This window comes from Falco cherrug, chromosome 11 (assembly GCF_023634085.1).
Source record: "Falco cherrug isolate bFalChe1 chromosome 11, bFalChe1.pri, whole genome shotgun sequence".
NCBI lineage: Eukaryota > Metazoa > Chordata > Aves > Falconiformes > Falconidae > Falco > Falco cherrug.
This window is the reverse complement of record NC_073707.1, coordinates 19,469,090-19,491,147: the sequence shown is the minus strand read 5'-3', so window position 1 is coordinate 19,491,147 and position 22,058 is coordinate 19,469,090. Positions and strand designations below refer to the sequence as shown.

General features: G+C 53.1%; 1 long non-coding RNA gene across 1 annotated transcript; it reads right to left on the bottom strand.

The window, feature by feature from the left end:
• Window positions 1–14,112: 14,112 nt before the first annotated feature.
• On the bottom strand, window positions 14,113–20,312 carry LOC114017108 (uncharacterized). Its single transcript, XR_008734546.1, has 2 exons — window positions 19,992–20,312; window positions 14,113–18,981 (listed from the first exon to the last, which is right to left on the bottom strand). It is a non-coding gene; the product is annotated as an uncharacterized LOC114017108 (long non-coding RNA).
• Window positions 20,313–22,058: the final 1,746 nt, after the last annotated feature.

Here is a 22,058-nt window from a genome sequence, read left to right as displayed (position 1 = left end):
CCTCCTTCACTCCCAAGGCACAGCCTCACGCTCCCAAAATCCCATCTACATGACCCACAGGACACAACTGCAACCCCCTGCCAGAATGGGGCCAGCACACAGCCTCTCCCCACCACAAACATGGGGGCATGTGGTCCCAGCCGCTGCTTGCTGGTCTCTTGACAGCTCCCCTGGGTCACACCAGGCAGCTGTCCTTCCACAGCCCACCTCCTCCACCCAGGGAGCCAGGGAAAGTTCTGCAGAGTCCCAGCATCATCTTTTGGGCTTTACTCCCCTGTCTCCACAGTGCTCAGAGCACCTTGCAGTCACCGGCCCATGAGGGCAGGTCTTTTCTCTGCAGCTCCTCTCTTGTATGGGGCAGCAGCCTGGACTATGGTATGACAGCACAGGGGGTAGGAAGACTGGGGCAGTGCTCCATCCTCATCCTAGTCCCCCTCCCAGAAGGACAACAACAACAACAAATACATCTATTCCCACAGGAACACCACTCAGCTTTGCACATTGAATGGAGAGTCAATTAAATCAGACAGCTTCTCCTGGAGCTTATTCCGTACAGTATAATTAAACTCTACTGACAGTTTCACACCCCCATCTCGAACAAGGAGGCAGGAAAACCCCTCTGCAAAAGCTCCAGCACGAAGTTACACCAGGGCAGAGATGCAGAGCCAAGTGGGTAGGAAATGTCTGGGGCAGGAGGGCTGCTGATGCTGGCAGTCCCAGGCACCTCCTGTCATCGATGCTTTCGCGACACAGAGGTACAAGTGCAGCTCGTGTTGGCTGTTGCACTGAATTGCAGTGCACTGTCTCCATTTATTTGATTTGTATCGCCTGAAGGAAAATGCTTTTGCTGTCTTCATGCACTCTAAGCATTTGGCTTCAAAATAAAAGCTCTGGGGACCTGTCATCACATGCTTTCCTTCCCATAAAGAAAGGGCAAGATCAGTATTTTTGAGCTGAATTGCAGAAAAGTGCTCAAGCCCTCTGCTGCTGCTTTGCCTTGCTCAGAAATGACCTTGCAAAGGTTGTTTTTGAAAGCAGCTGTCTCCTCCTGCTGCAGTTTTACATTAGAGCTGCCACATCTCGACCGCCCTGCTTTACCTGGAGGACTTTAACAGCCTTTGGAGGAGTCGAAAAAGTAGCAGCATGGCTCAGGCTCCTCCACCCTGAACAAATGCTCTCAGGACCTGAGCAGACATACCCACGCACGAGTGCCTCTGCTCTTCCACTGGCATCACACAAGCGCTCCGGTGCCCGGCACAGCCCTGTGCATCTCTGCAGGATGGGAGCGGGTCACGTCTGCTGGGGGTCTGGGTCAGTCCCCTCTGTGTTTGTCAGGCTCTGGCAGGATTTCCTCCTCTCTGTGCATGCAGAGGGCCATGGGGGAGGTGTGGGATGGTGTGTGTACGTGTGCTGTGCTCAGCCCTACTCCCCCAGTCCCATGCACGTATGCACAGCCCAGACCACAGCTCCCACGGACAGTGGCAGGGATGCGAATGGCCTGGATGAGCTCAAAAGAAAAGCACAGGGCAGAGCTGCTGGGAAAAACATTTTCTCAGCTCTTGGGAATAAGGAGTCTAAATTCAGTTCCCCAGTTTCTCCCAGTGCAGGTACTGGTTTTTCTCACCTCGGATGTCTCACTTCTGTGCAATGCAAGTTTCTGTGGTTCATAACCCACATGCCTATCCCAAAGCACATCATGGGGAACATCACTGCCTAAAGGGGCACCAAGCAGCTGCAGGCACCTGGGGTTCACTTGCTTCCCAACACCTTCACATAGCTCCCTGGCAGCTCTACATCTGTACACAGCCAGGCACCCACCCACAGAAGCACAGCATCCTTGCCAGCCCACTGCCAGAGACAGCACCAGCCAGAGAGCTTATTCTTTATTCTTCGAGGAAGAAAAAATTATTTGAATGATTTACTTTGCAATCGACTCCAGTCCCTCAGATCAAGACAGTCAGAACAGCAAATACAAAAAATGTTTCCCTGATTCTGCCTTACTCCAAATCACTCTTTTGCTCTAAAATATTTAGCTTGCTCCAATAACAGTGTTAGTTTTGTACCAGATCTCACTCCTCCTGTCTCTCACTCTCCCTTTGCCTCTCCTCCCTCCCCCTCCTGTTTTTCCCATCTGTGTTTGCAGCAGAGGAAGCGGAGATGAAACACAGGCTGCTGACTCTTCCTGCAGGCTCCGAATCGCCCAAACCAGTCAACTCAGCTCAGTCTCTGCCTTTCTTTGCTCACTTCTGACAAGCTCTGCAAAGATCACGATGTATTTACTCTTCTCCTGGTGCAGTGAGGAAGAAGAAACGTGAGCGCTCAGTGTATTGTTGCAGAAATGGCAAAGAGAGGCTCTGCCAACACGATGGTCAGAGGATCCAGAAAGGCTCTGACCTCACCCTGCGCAGGGCTCTGGTTAAACCATTTACCAAGGGCTGCCAAGGGGCTGGGCAAGCATCGTGTAAGGCAGCCTGCTGCTAGCTGCAGAAATTACCTGCAGAATATATGCAATATATATAATGCAGAAATAACCCTTTGTTAGGGTTCCCCCTCCCCGCTGCCAATCTCTGAAGGGTTAAAAAAAGAAAAGTCTTGAAAGCTCCCACCAATTCTGCAGTGAACTATGGCATGAAGGATGTGGAGGGAGGTGACTCCACCAGATTACAGTTCATTCAGCAGCGGCCCGTGGGTGTAGCTCACCCAGAGAGCAGAGCCGTCCCTGGCAGCTCCCTGCCCTACTTCGCGTTCAGAAATGCATAATTGTGCCATTGCGTTATATAATTTATCATGTTACACTGAGACTGGGGCTGTCCTTGCACAGCTTATACCTCTGGGTGCTGGAGCTGCCAGGAAGGGCAGGTAAGAAGTGCTTGCAAGGGGTTTTCTCCAGTGGGGGACTGATATTAGGAGGCCTCGTGCTGCAGCCCCACAACAGCCACGACTTTAGGAAAAGCTTCTGGACTTCAGAACGGAGCCTGAGAGACGCTGTCCCACAGCATGCAGGCAAAATGAGTTGCGCAGAGACCAAAGTCCAAGCTCAGAGCGGACCTTAGTCTGGCACGGGGGTGCAGAGATGGCATCCCCCACCTGCACCATGCATGTGCCAAACCTTGCACAGCTCCTTGGCACGCTGCTCCAACCACGGGGTGCCGGAAGGGACCCCAGTACATCAGCAGAGGCTTCCCCAAGCAACCTTCTGCTTTTCCAGTGTTGCCTTACATGCCAACTAAGGACGCAAGAAAGGGGCAGCCAGGAATGGATAAAACCCTCCCCACGTCCGTCTGCCCCACCTGCGGTGCCAAGCCAGCCAGCATTCGCTGGACCAGCATCCTCCCAGAGGAGGGTTACACGCTCACAGCCACAGCCAGATGAAACTGGCCAGAAAACCATCTGTGCAGAGCAGCAGGAATTACGGTGCAAAGACTCATTTCCCAGAAGGTGCTAACACAAGCTGGGGCTCCAGGTGCCAGCACCCCCCACGGTGCCTTTGCACCTCCCTTGGGACCAGCTGCACGTGCGCCGTTTCCGTCTCCTCCACCCGCCAGGAGGATGGGCTCAGCCTGTCCCGGGACACATGCTGCCTGGTCCTGGCTCGGCCCCTGCCTGGAGCCCTGCCCTGCCCACCCCCTGCAGTCCCAGCCGCAGCTCCCTGTCCATGGCACATGGAGTTTCATTGGGCTCCAACAACTCTGCTTGTCCCGTGAGCTGCCACTCTCATCCCACCAGCGGCAGGATGGCCAGCTCCAGCCCGCGTCCTCACCCTGGCTGGGGTCCCCCAGCCCGCTGGCGTGATGAGTTTTGCAGGCACAGCAGGACTTCCCACGTGAACCCACTCAGCTATTTAACCTCGAAATGAGACTCTCAGCCTCAGGAATGACAACACCACATGAGCTCCAGAGCATCCAGCCTTCACCCAAGCAAAGCATGTCCAGCTATGGGACCTACCCATCAGGAAGAGAAAAACCCAGCCATACCTAAGGCAGAGGCACTGCGCTGCAGACTGTCACTGCTCGTGTCATTTCTCCCCACATCACGGCAGTGACCCTGTGTGCATGCACCATCACTGAGCCCCAGCACAGCCTTGTAACCACTGCCTACCCCCAGACCTCCTCACGAGGCAGGGATGCTGAGCAAGGTACCACCAGGAACTGATAGCAGAAAGCAAACAGTCCTTGCTGTCCCCAGAGGGAGCTTGTTCCTCCCATTAATATTTTTAATTGATTGCCAGTGATTTTTGCTGTGTTGAAGCCTGTACAACGGAGGAGCTGATGCAGCATGGTACCCAGGAAAAGCAGGAAGGACGGCTGCAAACCCAGCACCAGGCAGAGCCTGGGACGTCTGCTCAGAGAAGGATGGAGCAAGGAACACTCCAGTGCTACCAGCTCCCCTCCATAGCCAAACAGCCAAGGTACCAGGTAGTGTCCAAACACAGTTAAGCTCTCACAGTGAACTTACGCTCTTTGCCAGCACAGCTCTTGAGATTTGCAGAACAGAGTTGTTCCTTTTTTTTTTATTTTGGAGAAGACTACTGCCCTGCCTGACAAGCTGGGCTGCTGCCTTGTAATCCGGTCTCCTCCAGGGTTTTTAATGCCACCTGACATTCTGAGCAAAACCATCACATGCAAACAGATGCTCTGACCAAGTTTGAAGTGCAAGAAAGAATTAGAGATGCCATTTGGTTGCTACGAGCAGCTCCTAGGGGATCAGCTCCTGGTGTTGCATAATTTAATACTTTAACCAATTAACTAAATGACTAGAAAAATCTTTCCTGGTAAGACAAGCAGATGACACAGGCTGATGGTGCCATAAACAGCAAGGAGCACATACTGCTAGTGCCAGTGATCTGAATCACCCAGGGAACAGCCACAACCCCAAATACACCTCGAAACAGCAAGCACAAGGTCAGGCTGGGACCTGAGGGCACACAAGTGCTACAAAGGATGGAAAGACTCAATACAGGGAAGCAACGGCTGAGTACATGACCTAGGGGCCACAGCTGATGAAAGCAGCCAGGCTGCCCTGTGGTTGTGTGATTGATAAATCACTGTCCTGTGCTGGACACAGCACCCAGAGAGAAATAAAATACAGATTAGAAAGGACCCCTGGAGGTCTCTAGTCCAACCTCCTGCTCTCAGCAGGACTGTTGCAAACACCAGATCAAGACATTTGAGCTTTGGAGACCTCCAAGAACCCAGACGTATCACAGCTGCTTCTCTAGTGAGCTGGCCCAACCCCACACCAGCCCCCTGGCACAAAGAGATGGGGGAACGCTGCCTGACCAGCAAAACAAGCCTTCAACGTGAATGCTATGAAGGGTAAGACATTGCAGGTACAGTTGGACACATACACAGGGGAAAGGGAGCTGAGTCCTCCATCACTGACCAAAGAGCACCTCAGGGCTAAAACATGACACTCAAAAAAGCCACCTCAAAATTACTAGCATTTTTTCTATAGCGTGATAAATCAAACACTGACCATCGTACCAGGAGCTGGAGGACTGACTGCCACAACAGGTCTTGAGCACGAGGAAGAACAAGCCCTCCTCCACAAGCAGAAAGGTACCTGCACCTGCTTGCATCACCTAAATAGCCTGATCAGGACCATCTGGGATGCACAGAGCCAGTGGATGGCCAATAAGAAAAGCAACTGAGGACAATGCACAGGTGTGTTGTGCTGTGGGGTCGGGTGCCAGGAGAGCTGCTGATCTTACTCAGCTGTCGGAGCCCTCCCAAGGCAGCTGCTGACATGTAGCTGTGAGAAGCCCCTGTACCAGCTAAATCAGCCTTCCATCATACCTCTGTTAGCCATTTTGTCCTGTTCATACCTACAGACATCTGTCATCGCAGCTTCCTAGGGTGTGGGTGTGCGGGGCAGTGGCTGAGGAGCACCGCCTTGTGCTCTGGGATGCTGCCCTTCCCATGGGCATTTTCCTATTTCCTTCCCCCTTCTTACGACTGAGTCAGTCCCAGCACAAGCCCGGCATGATGACAGCGAAGCAGGCACACACATGAGCTCTTGCATGGGGCCTGCAGCCCTGTGGGAAGCGCCTTGGGGCTGGGATGGCTGGCAAGCCTTTTTAGGGTGCAGGGGAGCGAACTGGGAAACAAGTGATGCTGGATGCACAGCCCAGGGGCTGCCACACAATCTGGTCCCCAGTCTGTGAATGGGCGGCCCATGGGTTGCACCAGGCTGTGCCTGCTTCCGCGTGGAGCTCTGCTTGGAGAGGTGGAAGGAGGCATTTGGGCTGCAGGGCAACCCATGTGTTTGCTGGAGTGAAGGTGGCCAAGGCAGGAGCGAGGGGCAGGAGCTGGGTGGCAGCCTGGGGGTACTGCCATTTAGCCTGGCTCAGAGCTCGCCATTCCCCAACCACCAAAGATAGCTGCCACGCAGCTCTTTGGTGATCCACAGGCAGAAATATGTCCCAGCCACGCGGTGGCCTCCTTCAAAGAGTGTACAATTAAGAGGCAAGTTTGCAATTTGAGAATTCGTAGAGAAGAAATTACTTGCTACCTGTGTCTTGGCTGGGTCTGCCTGCTGTGATGACTGGCACACATGCTGGTTCAGGAGCTCCCGGGGCAGGGTAATTAGCGAGGGAAGGAGCCACAGGAGCCCAGCACAGTGATGAGAGATGCCGCTCACCCTGCAGCCTCAGCCATGGCCATGCACACGTGTGCACTGGGCGCGCCAGAGTTATTCCGGTTACAGCACCCATTCCCTGCGGCGGGGCTAGGACCCTTCCTAGATGCTCAACGTGGGAGACACACACACTCCATCCCCCCCCGCCACAGACCCTTCGGGGCCACTGCCAGCCTGCTCCGGCCGTGCTCTCTTTCAGGGCAGGAGGGAGCTGGAATGGGTCCCAGCTTGAGACCACACCAAGGTCTTGGCTCTTCAGGCTGCCATGATACACCTTGGAAAGCAGGTTTCTTTGTATTTCCTTATTTCTACCGGAACCAAAACGAGTTTTCTGTGCAAAGTCCTAGTAACCCAGTGGATGTGCTGCCTGGGGAGGGGTACACGCAGGGCCCCCATCCCTACACACCACAGCAGTGAGGAGCCACTCACCCCCCTCCATGGGGCTGCTGCTTTGGAGCATCACCCACGTTGCCACTCCCAGAGGAGCCCGCTCCCTGTGCTTTGCATGCAGGCAGGTTTTGGGTGTTGGCTGCTGCGCTTTTAAGCACGTGTGGGGGTAGCACGAAGGCTTATCTGCCTCTCCTGGGGATGAAAGGCAGCCATCACACCCACCCAGCAGGAACCTGCCCAACTGCCCAGTCCACCTCCAGCCTGCTGGGCGCTGCCTTGGTGCGATGGCTGGAGAGCCCAAGGGGAGCAGCACCCACAGGTTTGTGCCCGCGCAGAGGAGATGGGGAGCAGGATTGCGCTGCAGGTGCCACAGCACAGCGGAGCAGTCAGTGGGTTGAAAAACCCCACACTGTGAAATCTGGACATGATCGGCCAGAAAGGGGGTGCTCAAATAGCGACCCCAGAGCGGTGGCTGAGAGCTGCTCCAGCATGTGTCAGCTGGCTCCCCAAAGCTGCAACCAGGAGAAGGTGCAGGTCTGCACATCTCAAGCTTCTCAAGAGGTAAAGGCAGCTGCAAAAAGAAAGACCAGAATAAAAAAAATAAGTTTATTACAAACTGCATGTACATCAGGAGCCCACAAGATTGATGAAAGAAGCAGCAAGCGCAAGGAGAAATCTCTACCTGGACCGAAAAGGCAGAGGTGACAAATATTGTAGGCAGCGACCCAGAAAGCGAAAGGAATTTGACAAATATTTCTGTTCAGCATTTGGGAGGCAAGAGCCAAACAATAAGCATGTTACAAAATAAAATATAATCATTATAAAACATTTTCCATCCTATAAAGGCTTCAGGAAGATGTTAAACAATAGCTACTGAGGTTAGATTTTTAAATCAGCTGGTCTGACACATCGGTGAGTGTAAAGGAGCCGGGTGAGGAGCCATCTAATTAGCTCCTGCGGGTCCCTGGGACTTCCCCCAGGGTCCCAGCGCTGGCGCCCTGCCCGTATCTCTATGAAATAAACAGGATGTCCCGGGCCGGTCCAGCTGACATCAGTCCTGTGCTGAGGGGTGAAATGGCCATGACCGGGTTCGATCCATAAAGGTTTGAGGCGGGGAATTATCATTAGTTTCAATTAGCACCATTTTATGGAAAAGAGATCTTGGCGTATCTTATGTGCTTGACATTGTCCCTACCAGTCACACTTGTGACCGTGCTGATGTAAGAAGCTTGCGTCAGGCATTTGGCAAGTCCAGCTGCGTGGAGCAAACGCGGGGAGTTAGTGCACTGGAGATCCAGATGCTCCAGACATCCCAGAGCCTTGCTGCAAAGGCAGCGCCGCTGCTCAGCCGGCATGTTTCCAGGGGCCTCCGGTGGGAATTCATTCGCATCCCTCCATTATTTAACACCTTCTCAGTTTCTCAGCAAGGACAGAAGATGCCCAGGCTCTGGCGCAGCAATCCTGGCACAGTCACAGCCCCAGGAGCAAGGCTGTATGGCTGGCACAGCGGCCGGCACCCTCGGGATGCTGGGGACCCCCTCCCCAGAAAAGAGCCCTCCCTAGGGCAGGGGCTGAACACAGCTGCCCGGGGGGGGGTTGCAGCCCCCCTGCAGAGCCCTGCCCAGTGTAGGGTCAGCATTTCAGGAGGAGGCAGGGAAGCTGGACAAAGTCCAAAGAGGAAGCCAAGGAGCGACAGAGGGATGGGAAGACAGACTTTTCATGGAAAGAAATTTCCGGGACACCATCCGTGCAGGCCAGAAACAAGGTTAAAGGGCTAACGACCCCAGCTTATTAAGGGACTTTCTGATGTGAGTAAATCTGTGGCAGTGCCTCTGTTTGGCAGACAAGGATGAAAGAAGGCTGTGGTTGGAAATAAGGCATGGATTTCAATGTACAAGGGTATCTGGCCCCTGAAATTCTCTGTCAAAGCCTGCGGTGAGTTCCCCATCCCTGGCAATGCTGTAACTGAGGTCTGAGTAGGCTCAGCCTGTGTGCCCTGACCCAGCTGTCCTGCCGGCTTGTTTCTGAAGCTGTGTGAGGTCCCTCTGTGTGATACAGGTCTTCATCAGCAATGTGTTATGGAGAAATCAGGGGTGGGTCTGTTTCCACCCCGGGGGGAGCTTGTGGTGCCCGAGCAGCCCCACCCCCCAAGGGATGTCCCATTCGGCCACTGGAGCACTGCACAGAAACTCTGGCCTGTTGTTGTCCCACCAGGGATGCAGCTGTTCCCTTACAGATGTGGACACCACCTCCGCGTGCTGGGTGATGGAGGGCATGCGGCTGGAGGGCAGGACCGCGGCTGAAGTGGGTGCAGCCACCAACACCCACACACCCTGGGAAGGTCGTGGTGAAGCAGCCAGGTGCACACAGTGATGAGCTCACAGGAGACATGGGTCCCCCATCCCTGCACGGTGGTGGCTCCCAGGAGGACCACCCTCGTCAGTCTGAGCTTCGGTTAAACTGGGATGAACATGTTTCAGGTGGGGCAAGGAGTGTGACACAGCCTGCAGCTCCACTCTGGACAAAGCCCATGCTTACAGACCGGCCCCCTGCCATGGGCTCACCCCCGTGCCAGCCCTGCTCGGTGGGGGGCACCAGGGCTGCAGGCAGATGGAGAAGCTATTGATGGGCTTTTGTAAGTATTGGCATAAAGACACCTCAGGGAAGGATCTTGATTTATGGCTGGCCTCTCCCTGCCTGGCTGAGCCCCATCCTTTATCATTCACATGGAGCAACAAATCATGGTCCCCATGGTCTTGTCGCTTACTGGGTTTTGACAGATGCCTCTCCTAGGCAAATCCAGGTGAAGACACCTGGTTGCTCCATTTTAGAAGATAGTTTGCTGCTGACAAGAAGCAATAAAGAAAACTTGGCTGATTAATATACTGTCATCTTTGACATGCATGCCAGAAATAGAGGAGTGGAGATAAAAAGGTGATGATGAGAAGCATGATTAGAGACCCACAAGGGGAAATGAACATGTACTTCAAATTGGAGGCAGCAGAGCACAACACCTGAGCCACAATTAAAGATGGATCCTGCAATCTGTACTTGTGTGAAGGCCACTAGCTTCTCTGTAATTCGGCGTGTAATTAGAGTAATTATTTAGAGCTTACCCTAAAGAACATGGTGGAACATTGTGTCAGGTTGTTTCTCTCTCTAGTGATGTGGCAGCTCCTTGTAAACCACTCTGAAGTGCCCAAGTGTGATGCCAAAGGAGCTGGCCATGGGCAGGGCAGCTCCGTGCCACCATCATCATGCACGGGGGCCACAGCTGAGCAGGGCTCTGCCAGCCCCTTACCTAGCTGGTGAGAACAGAGCAGGAGTCCCTCAGCCCAGTGCACTTGGCAGCAGAGGTAGTGCCCAGAAATTAATTGCCTGGCAATCATTTAATTCATGCTCCTCCTTTCCCCTCAATCCTCCACATCAGCACTGCTTGGCAGGCTGGGCTGCGGGTAATCCCTGCTCCACATTCAGAGCTGCATCTAATCCCTTCCAGCAGGCAGCTGCCCTTCCTGCTTGTTTCCCTTTGCTCCAGCCTCGGCACATCCCTCTGCCACCAGCTGCCTTTTCCCTACGGCTCGGAGATGCGGCTGCCGGTCAGTGGCAAAGCATCCTTCAGTGGTGCGGTGATGCCCACTCATTTTAACGAGGGCATAATGAGCCTGCCATGGCATGCTCATTATGGCAATCCCAGATATCGGTCCATGGGCTACTGCCCTGGGGTTCCCAGTGGTGACCAGTCCCCAAACAAGCTCCACAGGTGCAGTGAGCCTGCAGCATCCCCTGCCTCCATGCCTGGCCAGCAGCTGGGCCAAGGGCCACAGCCCCTGCCCCCTGGCACAGAATCGCAGGTGAAGCCATGTGCTGGCCAAGGGGACACGAGGACACTTATGTGCCACCTTGGGAACATTAGCTGACGAGCACGTTTTGCAGAGGGCACTGGGCAGCTGGCGGCTCTGACCACCAGCAGCATGGGGGACACGGTGGCTGGAAGGGACATTTCTCTCCTGCCCACAGCGGCTGGTGCTGGGGCTTTGCCCGCACCAGGAAGTCAGAGGGATGGGGAAGGAGGGGCAGGGGGACCCGGCGCAGCTCTGCTCATCCCTGCTGCAGCACAAACCAAGAGCAGCACTAACAGGCGTGACAGTGTGGGAGATCCCAGGGGGACAGGAGGTGCTGTGTGTATGTTGCAACTTGAAGGGCGGAAGATTTTGCGCTCCACAAGCAACAGGGTGCAGACTGGCCCACAGCCCAGTTTCGGTGGCTCTTCTTCCCAACAGAGCAGCTCAGCAGCTCTGGAAATCAGACTGTGACATTGTGCAAGATCTGTACATGGCTGCTTGTCACTTCTCAGAAGCCACATGGCAACCCTGCTCCCTGCACCCCAGAGCATAACCTGCTGCAAACCACGTGTGCTGCAAACCATGAGGGCTTTCCTCCCCGTGGCTCTGGCTCTCGGGACACCTGGGGCATGGCCTGGTCTGCCAAGTGCTCACTTGGCTGGAGCTCGTGGTGCTTCCCAGCACTGGATCAAGCACAGGGTCCATTTTCCTGGTTGCGCTGCTCTGCTGGGAGGTGTTGCTTAGCCTGGCTGGCTGCTAATTGCCAGGAAGTGCCTGGCGCCGAGGTCAGGGCAGCCGTTCTTTGGGAAGAGGGAGGTCAGACAGCTTCTGCACAGAACCAGCTCAGGCCCTGCTTAGGGAGAAGGGGTCCCACCAGTGCCAGGGCTGGATAAACCCTGCTGCTGGAGAGTGGTTCCCTTTTAAACTCCATGGATTAACACTGGTTTTGAAAAATCACAACCAAATTTCGAATTTCCATCTGTGTCTCACCTGCCATCTGCATCTCACACAGAGCAAAATAAAGACAATTTCAATGAAGTTCCTCCAAGGTGCATTGAGACAGCAGGGCTACAACCACGCAGTGAGCTGCTGCTTGCCCGTGTTTAACACTGACTGGCATGCACATCCCTCCTCAGCTATAATTTTTTTTTTTTTTCCCCCCAAATCACCTGCAGCTCTGCCCTGGGTCTCTTGATTCAGCTTCCCCCAGCAAAACGCCTGTGCCCATGTGCAAACACTCATGCTCCTGTTCTGCAACGCAGCCGTGTGTGTCCCTGTGCCAGGAAAAGCACCGTCCCACCCTCCTGTGGGCCACTGCCTCTGCTTCAAAGGCTGGAGAGGACGAGATGAAGAATCTCATATACACAAATGCCCATGTACAAATGCACACCACATGCCCTCACCCTCCCTCAGACACTCGTTCCCCTTGGCCAAATGTCCCGGTAGTGCAGACAAAAGGGACACCCTGCATTTTGGGCCAGGTGTCAAATGAAGCCAGTCTACGAGACACAATAAGAGTGTTTAAAGCCTTTTGCTTATGATGACTAATAATGATAAGCCTCCTAAAAATATGAAAGATGCCCTTTGGTGCACTTTGGAAGCAAGAAGAAGGCAGGGAGGAATGCCAGCCTTAAATTACTGTGAAAGTTGACACTACCTTTTAACATTTAATGTGCAAAAAGCCTGTGTGCCACTGCATCTTGAAAGAAGCCTCTTGCGTTATAAGCATGACCGATAGCGACTGGAGATAATTCATGCCTCCTCCTGGTGGGTGCAAAAGCTGCCAGCAGATATTGCCTTTCATGCTATCATTTTTCCCTCTGGAGGCATAGGTTGGCAAGGTGTGAACATAAATGTGAACATAAATCCATGCAGAGAGCCTAGCTAATGCAGAATATATGGCGCAGAACAGAACATGCCCGGTGGTGGCATGGCCTGGGAGCAAGGAACAGCCAATGTTTGGGGCTTTCACCTGATGAGGCAGAATAAAGCCCCACATCTTGATTTATTTTGCTTTTTGATTTATAGCCAAAGACTCGTGATGCAAAGCCTCCCATGCAACACACATGGAAGTGTTTCTTCAGGGCTGAAATTTTTTACTGAACTTAATACCATCAGCAGCAGGTTTTTAGTTTCCTCTGAAGCTCTCAAGGCTTTAAAGATGACACTGTTAGCAGGTATTTTTGCCTAGCATCATTCTGAAAGAAGAAAAATAGCTGGGGCCTCTGGGATTAACTGCCCTTTCTGTGAGAAGCATTTATCACTGTTCGTACAGCTCTTCTCAATCTTTATTTCTATCGAATGCCTGTGACCGAAGATCTTTGCCCTATCTGAAAACATTTCTCTCCCATCAAGCACAGATCATGCAATGCTCTCCCATGCATAAAAATTTCATACTGCTAGAAAATTACAGTCTGCAGATCAACTGGTCAAGGAGTTTTGCCGGTCCAGTATACAGTGTGGGGCATGACAAGTTGTTCCCACAGGGGAGGCTGAAACAAGGGGAGAAGGTGGGGGCAGTGAGGGGTGGTGCCTCCATCCTCCTCTGCAGAGCCCGGAGGAGCCCGGTGCCAGGAGAAGGGGTCCCAGGCCTGGGGACCTCCCCAGCATGCTCCCAGTCTGGGTTTGCAGCACTCCCTAGCAAGAGCCACCCCACAGGCCAGGAGGGCATCATGGACCTTCCCATGAGATGCTCCTGGGAACCTGGCTTGGCACTGTCACTGGCGGGCTGGGAAGGAGCTACAGTTCTGAGATCAAATTTTCTCCTAAAACAGTAAAACACCCACTACCTGTTCACTAGGGATGCGTCTCTGCCCCACAGCGCGATGCAAGGGAGGGGAAGCAGCCCCACAGCCTTCCCCACACCAAACCGGCCACAGGCAACAGGCTGAGGGTGGTGGGGGAGCTTTCCTAAAAATACTCCTTTTCTATAATTTGCTTTGTTTGAACAAGGAGAAAACTGGTGCAAGCAGAGGAACCACTGAAGAGCAATCCTGGACAGCCCCAGGGACACGGGGCGCTCGGCGTGGGAGTCAGGCTGGAAAACCCAAACCCCTGCACACAAGCCCAGCACAAACCCTGGTGGCAGTTTTCCTTCTGCCTTGCCCTGACAGCCCCCCCAGGCACTCTGCGCAGGGACACCCCATGCCGAGGCGGCATGCTTGGGATGGGGCATGCCCAGTGAGGTTCCACCAGGCTTCTGCTCTTCACGCTGCCGATCCAGACAGGGAAATGGCACGGCTAAGATTTGTATTCATTCATAACTATGGAAAAAGCATATATATGTCCCACCAAATGCCCCCCATTTGGTTGCAGAGGTTTGTCAAAGGGCTGGAGGGCAATGGCAAGCCAGGTTGTGTAGCAGTGTCGGGCATGGGTGCTGGTGGCTCGGAGCTGCTGTGAAGGTTGGAGGAGACACCAGCGACGAGCAGCAGATAGAAGTTACGTGCATTGAATACAATACCTTAGTTCTTCCTTCCTCCGGAAAATAAACTATGAAAGATTTACTTGAAAGGGGCATTTTCTGTGATTGCCATTGATACTTCCAGCTGTAGAAATATCAGAATATTTCCAACAGTTGTTTGTTATGGCAGTTTGAAAGCAGAAGAGATCATCATCTGATTATTTCCAAGGCAGCAATGAAACTGAATTAACAATATTTGAAAATATAAAATGTAAACTACAAGCAAATGCTTTGAACTTCAACAGTATTTGCAGCTGATAATGATAATGTTCAACTGGTGAGACACTATCCTAATGACACACTCACGGAAAATGAGGAGGAATATTTGCTTCCAGCTAATTGGTGAGCCTGTATGCCATGTAATACCACAAAGTGCATTCTAAACAAATCATCATTTGATCTTGAAGGTTGTGCAACAAAACTTTTCAATTGCATTTTCTCATCATCAAAAGAATTTTGGGATTACAGGGGAGATTTCATTTTTTTCGGCTCTGAGTACATGGAAATGCAGAGGCGTGCCCTGACAAGCCAGTTATCTTTGTGCTTTGCCATCTGTGCCTATCTTGGGATGTTTCCCAGCTCAGCCAGCCCCTCGTGCGTGAAGCCAGGGCTGCTGAGCTGCACCATTCAGGGGAGGGATGGTGGGAACTGGGCACCCGGTGCCGCCGCCCAGGCCGTGCTGCGCTGCAGCCCCCTGCCATGGGCACACTTGCAAAGGCCGGGCAGCGGGAAGCAAAGCAGCCGTTGGCATCGCCCTTAGCCCAGGACACCCATTCACCAGCTGGAGCTGAACACAACTCCAACGAAACCGAGCCTGGCGCAGCCCCCTGCACCCCGGTTCGGAGCAGCTCAGGCGCAAGGGCAGCATCCCCCCCGACGTTACGGCTGCCCCTGCCCCGCTGCTGCTGAAGCGCTGCGTATGCAACCTCGGCAATGAATTGCTACTATGCTACAAACCTCAGAATCCACCCATTTATCTTTTTCAGCATAATTTATCACTTCAGCATGAATGCATTGCACCTAACGTTGCAGCTCTGTTTGTACCCCCCCAGGCAGGTGGCCCGGAGGAAGCCTCCCTTCTCCTGGGGCAGGCATCTGCCCCCTCCCCCGCCAAGCTGAGCCTCTTTACTCTCCGTTGAGCTTTACGTGACTCTTAACTTCTTCCACAATGCACCGTATGTTTTTTTCCACAAGGCTGGTTAAAAATAACACAGTTAGATCTTCTGAATGCAAAAGACTGTGACATCTGTTCTCTGAGGGGGAAATTAGAAAAAAATACAAACTTGGCTCTTAACTAAGACCAGACAGCAGTGGGGCACGCTGCTCTGCCAGGGGACCTCCTGTAATGGCACCATGGAGCTCCCAGGTCTCTGGCTTCTGCAAGCAAAATGAACGAGCTCACCCATACGCTCCCCACACCTGGAATCTGGAGGCACCAACCCACATTTTAACTGCGTTGAAATTTGACAGCAGAGTGAACCTGGAAGGTCTGTAGGAGGAACCCTTAGACCCCGATGCATGCCCACGTGGGCAGGCCGGCACCCCCTGCAGCGATGCCGGGACCCCCAGGTCGTCGCTAACATCCCGGTGCCCTCCCTGCGGCTCACAGCTGCTGAGGGTGCAAGCAGAGTGGGCCCCATGGGACAAATGCCGTCCCCGGGCAGGTGTGGGACAGCCACAAATGTCCTCTCCCTCAGCCCTGTCCCTGCTGCTGGCCTCAGCACCGATTTAGCTTTGGTCAGGTCCATGCCTGCTCTTGCATTACCAGAAGGTCACTATTCTACAAGCAACTATAAAGGGCTTGGAGAGTGTCAATTATGGTTTTCAGACAACTGATCCACAAAAAGCGAAGTTATTTCAAGAAAGATAAACGTGGCCGAGACCGTTACATATAATTCATGTCTGCCCACAGCATTCCTGCTCTGCTAAGTGCGGTGGCACTTCAACTCCATGTCCTGTCCCAGATGTGACTTTGGGGGTAGGGGGACTTCACTTTCTAGTGTTGCTGCTTCTCCGCGAGGACTTCTGCCTGCAGAAGGTCTCCCCATAGCATGCCCTGCCACCCTTCCATGCCACTCTGGGTGCCTGTGTGCACCCTACCTGGTGCTTTTACAGGCATGTCCCCAGCACCCTGTGCCACGTCCTTTCCAGTGTGCGTGCAATGCTCTGGGTACCTGCTGAACTAGCCCACCACAGCAGGGTGGGCATCGCTCCCCTGTGAGGGATATGAAAATGAAACAGGGAAAAGAAGCCACATCACCCCAGGACACCTGGTTCCCAGATCAGCGTCCTAGTCTGGGACATTTGGGACTGACAGCTGCAAAGACAGTCAGAGAATCTAGAAATTCCCCCCTGGCTCCACGTCAGACAGTGGTTTCTCAGCCTCTCCTTCTTTATCCCCTCTAAACCCAGGACAATATGGTCCCTTTGCAGGGAGGCTTGGCTGAGCACAGGCTGCAGAAGCCCACGGGCAGACGGAGCTGCAGAACTTCACATGCTGGTAGGTTTGTACTGGAGACCACAGAATCATTTTTCAGCATCTGTATGTGATGCTACCGGCACCCACTCAGCCTGCCTGATGCTCCTGCCTAAATTCAGCTGACACATTCATTCATTATGAACCTGGTACTCCATTTTTATGACAAGTATATGACTGCCTTGGCACTCCCTGCTCAGCCCAGCATTATTTAAATGCTTCCTCTATTATTATTTTTTGATAATGCATCCTACTACACACAGCTCTTGAGGGAAGGAGAAGATGAAACACCCTGTGTGTTTATATCCTCCTTGTTCTTTGCTGGAAAAACTTCACTGGAGCAATGACTGGCAAAAGAAATCTAGTGGCATCTGCTGAAAATTTTTTGAGGTTTACAAGTAAATGACTCATGATAGGATATTTCATTACATTTGGTTTAATAGTGCTGACTTCTTGTATTTCCTATTTTTGCAACGTCTGCTGCTTTGAAAATGCAAAACACTGGTGTGTCAGCACAGGCACAGTGTGCTGGCCTCCGGTTTCTCTCCCACTGTATGGTATTTAGTTCTAGATTAGTTACTGCATCATTAAAAAACAGATTACTGCTGTCTTGCTCCAGGTCGCAACTTTTTGACCTGGAAAATTCACTATGTGGTGAATCTTACATCAGTTTTCCAACCTTTTGCCCAATCTAGGAGTCAAGCTGCTACCTTGGAGTTGGCAGCCTTCTCCTTTGAACACCGGCACAGGACTAGCATGCTCCTTGCCTTCTGCATAGGCATTATGGTTTATTTCTGTTATTTAATTGGAATATGCCCCAGCCCTACCGGACTGTAGGCACTGCTGTTTCCCTTCTGCTGTGTGCAGTGGTTTACAGTGCCAGGACGTTTTTTCCAATTACCAGACAAAAATTACTGCTGGACACCTCTGTCTTTTCTATAGTGCTAGGAGTTTCCCAAACCACTGAGCAGAGATCCTACATAATTGCAACATTTCATTTTTTCCCAGGAGAGGGTGCAAATGTTGCTGATTCCCCTCAATCGCACCATCCTTGTCCATAACCTGAAGGCTCTTTTAATCCCTGGAGAGGTGCACTGCCACTCTCCAACCCAACCTTGGCTCTGCAGCACCCCGTGGGGTCCCTGCCAGGGGACTCACAGACGTATCATGAGCAATCCTGGTCGTTTTTTCCCTGAGATGGTACTGAAAGCCCAAGAGTTTCCCCCACAAAAGGAGATTTTCTCACTGGCAGAATCATTGGATGACTGCTGCCGAGGGGACCGTGGTCGGTGTGACATGAGGAGCCACCCACAGCTGATGCTCACCACTCTGCCCAGAAAACAGCCTCTGCGCCAGCTCTGGTGGGCTAACGGAGCAGAGACCAAGGGTGTTTTCAAGGTTGGAGCTGGAACCCTGTAAATGCAGCCTGCAGGGACACGCATGGGCAGGCAGAGCACAGACCGGCAGTGTTGGCCGTGTAGCCCACCTGCCTGCTCTGCACTTGTGGCTCTCCTGCCCTGTGCCCAGGGGACAGCTGCTGTGCCCCTTCTGAGCCTGCCAGGGCACCGCTTGGCGTGGGCAGCAAACGGAGAGAAATCCCACCCTCGTCACCCCCTACACGTAGGTTCTTGGCTTCAGCAAGGCGAGGAACCAGGGGACATGCCAACAGGCAGCTGCCCGTGCCACCTCCCAGATCACATTCCTGCTCCCCACAGCTCATCCTTGTACCCTTGGGTTATGTCCTTCTGCATCTGCACTACCCAGCATCTGTCGATGATGAATTTTATTCCCGTTTTGTTATCTATTTCTCCATATCACCCACATTTTCTGCAGTTCTTCACGTCAGCTCTATGTTTCCCTCTCCTGAACAGCTCAGCATCAGTGGCAGGTTCTTCTGTGTCACCATGATCCCCCATTTTCCAGATAATGGCTTTTGACTAGTTTTGCCGCAGGACCATCAGGCCTGTCGGTTCAGCTGAGCATCGTTTACCTGGCCAGCGCTCCATGCACCCGTTCCATGGCCCAGGGGCTTGATCTCACATGCCCATTCAGTTTTTCCGTACTGCTGCTGGTGTTTTTAAGCACTCCGTATAAAACTTCCCTCTCTCTTAAGCTTGGCAGATCTTGCTGGAAGGGTATGCCTTTGCTGTGTTCCCCAGGTAGCCAAAGTCCTCCAGCATAGAAAAAGATGATTTTGAAAGAAAAATGCGTGCAGAAAAAGCAATACACCTTTTCTTTCTAACACACTGCCTAGAGCCTCATGTGCCACAGGGCATCTGCAAGCATTTTGTTCCCTAAACTGAAACTGTCCTTAGTACTTGAAAGGGTTGATTTATCCTGCCCAGCTGCAAGGAGGGGATGCATCATGACAAAGGCCCCAAACCTTTCAACAGCTGCAAAACACACTTAGAGCAAGCGTTCTGTATAGGCAATAAATGGAGACACTTCGTGCAATGCCTTCTGTGAACAGGGCTCTGCATGCAGCCTGTGGCTTGCATGGCTTTGGGATCGTCATCAGCAGGGTCACAAATTGCTGCTAAACGGTGGTTGAGTGGGAGTAGAAGCTAGTACTGGGGCTGCACTGGTGAAGGCTGGCACTAGGGACAAGCACCCTGCCAGGGCTGCAGGGTGCCAAATCCATCCAGAGCGAGCTGGGAGAAAGAGCTCTAAGGTGCCTGTCTGCACAGAGGGGAGCTGGAGCCCCAGGACATGAGTTCCTGCCTGCCACAACAGCAGTTCAAGCAACATCTGTCCCAGGAAAGACACATCTGGCTCTGAGGAATGCCCCTCAAGCTGCTGAGCATCCCCTTCCCCAGGTGAGCAATGCCAAAGCCTCCTGCCAGGGCCAGACCTGCGGCCCGTTCTGGCAGCTCCAGACTCTGCTTTGTTTCAGCTTGGTCTTCCAATAGGCAAATGGCCTGAATTAACATCGAGACTTTAGGTACAATGTAGCTAATTCCTGTGAAATATCTTAGTAAGGTAATTTGCTCCAAGTGCTCCCCCCATTAGCGGCTGGTTAGTGAATAAACAGTTTCCAGAGGAGAACTGCACAAACTGAACCCTGACACCACGAGAAAAACTAGCAGGACCGGGCAGCAATTTCTTTGCAATTAGTAATTAAAGCCACGAAGCTTATGATAGTCGGAGATGGAGCTACTAAAAATCTGGCTGAAATACTCACAGATGCTAAGGAATGCGTCCCTCCACGGCTCTGCAAAGCTTTTGAGGAAAAGCTCATAGAACAATGCAGTAACTAATAAAAAAACGCATGGAAAGGAAGAACTGGCAGTTGCCACATGTCCCAGGCTTATTGCTCTTTTTTTGCCTCTTTCTGCCTTCCCTTGGGACAGGTTCCATGCTGCCTGTGGCTCTGCGGGAGGCAGAGGGGCGGTTCGGTGCCCGCTCGCTCTGCTGCAGCCCGGCATTTCTTCGCAAAGGCGAAATAACAGGTTGGCTTTTTGTTTTGTTTTGCAAAGTCAGGAACTCCATCTTAGCGCTGAAGCCCGTTGTTATGGTTTGTGTTATTCTTGGCACGCTGACTGAAGTGCGCTCGGTATGAATAGCGGAGAGCTGAAAAGTAAATATCGTATCCTCTGGGAGCAGCGGAGGGGGGGGGGCGGCGGGATTGCTTAATGGAGCACCCCCAGCGCCTGTTTGGGTTAGGCTTACAGTAATTGCTCCCTAGGTGAGTTTATGCCAACAATCGATCGTTTCAAATGGGAAAGAAGTACAAATGAGTAAGAGAATAAACACTGACAGTGTTATGAAACACGGGAGAGGAGAGCAAAAATCCCGTGTAGCTCAAACATGGGGAAACATGGGAAGCAAAGCTGGCCGGGAAACGGGGGATACTGTTTGCTCTACATGCAATTTCTCATGAATGCTGAACGATACAAGAAAAGAAATTTAATTTTCTCCTTCAGCTCAAGATACAGAGGTACTTTTCCACTTGCCACTTTTGTTGATCTTTTACGAAGAGTCCAAGGAGCCCACTCTGCAATCCTGTCTCTTCCTCTGTCCTGGAGAAACACGGGACTGTCGGCATGAGCAGCACTTTGCTGTGAGCAAGGGGGTGAGAAGACAAGGAGCTGGAAGCCAACAGGCACGCTGGAGGAGCTGTGGACGGAGACACCTTAGTGTAAAACCCACCGTCCCTTTACAGGGGGCCCGGCCACAGCCACTGCAGCTCTGCTGTGGGTGCGATGCCCGCACCCCGCAGGGCAGAGCCCCATCCTTCGCAGCCAGCCTGTGCTGGCAGGGCCAGTCCTCTGCTCCCCACATCTGTGTCCCCCATCACCGTGTGCCACAGCACCGTGTCCTCACCTGCCGCTTGCCCAGGGCTGCCTTTTGCCTGCCATGTCTCCAGGGGAGCCTCAACCCACCCAAAACTGGGCTCTGGAGCCTACAGGTCTCCTCTGCTAGGCAGGGGAATGGTGCTGGCTCAAGGACATGGCATGAGCCGCTGGGGACAGCCCCAGAGCTGCTGCCACAGGGTCACCTTAGCAAAGCCCTGGTGCCCAGTGGCAAACCGGTGCTGCTTAATGCTTTCTGAGCATCTCCTACCATGCTTGTGCTAGCAGTTGTAACGCTGGTTGTGATGGTCCCAGGCCAATGTCACAGGGACCAGGTGAGGAAGCTCAGGTTTGACTTTGTGCACCTGGAGCAGCGTCTGCCCAAGGCTGGGCTGCGCAGCAGGAGGGTGTCAGGGGGCAAGGAGGGATGGGGGTGGAAAGTCCCCATTCTTCCAGGAATTACCACCGAAGGAAGGACATAGGATAGCCCAGCAGTTGCCAGCTGGCTGGGCACCGAGCACAGGAACTGCCTGCGGGGAGCGAAGGGTCCCTGGGCCAGCAGTGCCCGCGAGGATGCTGCTGCCCTGGCCAAGCACCACAAGCTCTGCTTCTGCCCCAGAGCAATCCCGGTGGCAGCACCCTTCGAAAAGGCTGAGCTGGCAGCCCATGCCCGCCAGCCCCAGGCTGCCACAGTGGCTTCTGCAGCTGAGCTCATTAGTGCCTGCAATCAGCAGGGCATGAAGGGGAGATAATTACACAGGCAGCACAGCCACGGCTGCGTGCAGTGTCTATATATAGTGCTGTGCGGGTCTGTGCTGCCTGCGGTGCTTAGTCACGGCCCTGGGGACCATGTGGGTCAGGATGGGGCAGGCACTGCTGCACGGGGAGCTGCACCGCTGGGCCGTCTGTGGTGCCTGGGGAAAACCACCCCAAGCTGAATTGAATGTTTCACTTAC